The following is a 3,295-nucleotide window of genomic DNA, read 5'->3' as shown; positions in this document are numbered from 1 at the left end:
ATGATAAGGCCTTTCAAGTTCCAGTATAAGGAATTTTTAGACTTCCATTCTTCTCTGCCAGGCTTCCCAGGGTCGGCAAAGTCAGAAAAGGCTTTAAGGAGGCTGTGCACAGCTTGAGTTTATCCAGATCTTCTTACTGGAGTTAGAAGCCAATGGGGATGATGATAGAAGAAAGAGATAAATCCGGTTCTCTCTTTTCTACCACTCCCAACTCAAACTCTGTTGAACTAGCTTCCTTCTCTGGCTTCCACCTATATCTAGAGGCCAAGCCAATGTGCCCATGCACTCCTATGTGGAAAACTCTGGAAAGCTCATCAACATTTCCAGGTAGATAGTCTTGCCCCATTCCCAGAGAAGACAGCTTACGCACAAAAAAAGCTTTGCTCAAAGACATGATTGACTGATTGGTGGCCATGATGCCATTAGGACTCACTTTTCTCATTCCTTCCACTATACCACATCTCGTGACCAGGATGTCTACTTTGGCTGAAAGAGGCACACTTCTGGGTGGTATAAGCTGTATTGAGTTGATATAGAAGGAAGTGTAGGGGTGGAAAAAGACATTTTAGAGCCTTAGCTTTGAGGCCACTCCCAGATCTCAATTTGGAAGGGCACACAATCTTCTTACCAACATGTACACATCTGAGTTGAAGTAAAAACAAAACATAAGATTCTTAGCATTTTATTGACAAAAGACAAAACTGAGTCCCTCTTCCTTGCTGTGGCTTACATAGGGCCGTTTGTCTTCATGAGTTATTTTTCTATTACCAATAACCTTGGGATGTTCACTATTTCCCATGCTAGTATTTAATACAGGCCAACTACTTTTTCAAATGTCAGCTGCCATGGCTGGGAAGAGGTGGAATTCGACATAGGAAAATTGGGATTTTCAGCAATGAATCTGGGTGTGGCCAGAGGAATTCTCCCAGAAGTTCCAAGTCTGCTTCTGCTCCTGGTAGCTTCCTTAGAGCCCTGGTGGCTATGAGCTCACGGATCACAGTACTGCACTGCTAAGTGGAATGCCTTTCTTTTACCCCTTTGTTGATGTCTCTCTCTTTTCCCAGGGAGATAAACAGAGGAAAGAGATAGAAGTAAGTGTGAGGAAAGATGGAGTGTATAGTGAGGTGGTATAGAGCACAGACCTGAACTGTGAGCAATTTATTATATGACTTTTAGCAAATATCTTCCCCAATATGAATCATTTCCTAATCTATAACATGAGTATGTGAGAGGAGATGATCTCTAAGGCCCTTTTATAGATGCCATTCTTGAATCTTGTGATTGCTAATGGGACAAAGGAACCATGTTAGACAAGGCTGAGGCCACAAAGCTATCCCTGTCTTATCCATCCTAACCCTGTTAAATCAATTGCCAATGGCCTTTAGACTTTCCTTCTGGTAGTAAGAGCCATTTTTTAAAAGCATTTTTTATTTATCAAATAGTTAACTAAGGACTTTACATCCATTAACTCACACATTCTCACAACCATATGAGATAGGTATGATTATACTCATTTTGTGGATGTGAAAAACTGAGGCTCATAGAGTTGAAATGACTTACCCAAGGTTCCCAGTTAGTAAGTGAAAAACAAAGATTCAAGTGTATGCTTAACCTAAGAGCTTATGTTATTAACCGCAGTAGTCTGAGAACAAAGTCTGGGAAGGAGAGGCATGGACACTGACTCCTATGCCTGGTCCTCTTCTCAGGTCGGGGATCCAGGAGGATGACAAAATTGCTGGCTTCCCACAGCATATTTGCGTCGACTGAATTTTGGGTCTCCTAGAAATTCCATAGCTATAGGACTCAGTCTCAAGCAGCCCTCAGCTGAGAACTGGAGCCTTAACTGCAGTCTCAACAGAACGTTCCCTACATGTGCTCAGAACCCCTCCAGAAGGACTCTTAAGCTTATTTCCTTCACATCCTTATTCTAGTGCATAGGCTGTTCCCTTCAGCCTCTGAAGGTTCCCTGGGGAAGATGGACTTCATTACTGCTTTCTCTCATTTTCCTACAGGACAGATTTCCCAGGAAGACCTTGCACTCCTACCGAAGCTCATGGCCCAGCCTCCTGCAGTGCCACGCTCCGTGTATTTGATAAGCTGAGTTTAACACTCCATGTGGAAAAGTGTCAGTTTGTCAAATACCCCAAGTGCGGCATATGCCTAGCAGCTACAAGCCAGGGCAGATGTGAAAGGACAAATAGATGGCCGGCTGGATGTAAGAAGACTTGCTAAACACCAACTAAGTACTCTTAAGTTATTTTCTGTGATCTTGAGGAAACTGAGGCACTTGTACCCTGCCAAAGGAAAATTGAGGCAGTTTTGGAATGTGTCTGCCCACATCACTGGAGTCTCAAGGCTTGAAAAATCATAAGGGTCAAGGGGTAAAAGTGTTCCTTGTCCACTACTCTCTCCTTTCTTCACCTTCTCCTTACAAAATCTATCAGGCAGGACATAAGAATTCTCACCTAAGCAGAGTGACTTATTTGAGAAACCAATGTTTAGAAACCCACTCTCCTGACATCTAGTCCACTTGAAAGTGGTTCAATACATGGTTGGCTTCTAAACACACCTTAGCTTTGCCTACTGCCTCCTCACTTTTGCTGCTGACTTTTCTCCTTTCTTTTTTTTAAATCTTTATATTGTGATTTGAGTGAAAGTTTGCATAGCAAATTGGTTTTTCCCTCAACTGTTGTTCATATGTGTTGTTTCAGGACACTGAGTGCAGTCCCCACAATGTAACATCACTCTTTCCCCTTCTTCCTTGTGGTTACCATTTCCATTTGTCCTTCTTTCCTATCCATTCCTGACTTCTGAGCTTTATGCCTGGGCAAATGCTAACCATTTGATCTCATGTGGTTTATTGTTCTAAGGATCACAGACCTCCCTGGTATTATTGTTCACCTGCATAAGCCCATCTATTATTGTTTGGCTAAAAATTGAGCCACAAAATTTCAGTTCCAGGTTTGAAGGGTAACACCCTCTCCATTCCTATTTGCCTATCCAATTCTTCCCTTTGCTTCCTGAGCTACCCAAATTCCAATCTGTCTAGAAACTTTTGAAAGTCAGCCTACACTCTTTCCTTCTTCATTCATAAAGTACTCCTTGCTTAGGTATCTGTATAAACTCCTTTATCTCCTACAGCCCAAAGACACCTTTTGCATTATTAGTGAACTTTTCCAGGGAATGTTCCTGTTTTCCTCACCAAACTGTGAGCTTCTAGAAAACAAGACTATGTTTCCATAATTGTTATTTCCTCTGTCCTTTCACTATCTCAGGCTATACAAAACACTTGGGA

This window comes from Orycteropus afer, unplaced genomic scaffold (genome assembly GCF_000298275.1).
Source record: "Orycteropus afer afer isolate SDZICR_OR568_19922 unplaced genomic scaffold, OryAfe1.0 scaffold00945, whole genome shotgun sequence".
Lineage (NCBI taxonomy): Eukaryota > Metazoa > Chordata > Mammalia > Tubulidentata > Orycteropodidae > Orycteropus > Orycteropus afer.
The sequence above is the reverse complement of the archived record's forward strand: the minus strand, read 5'-3'. Positions refer to the sequence as shown.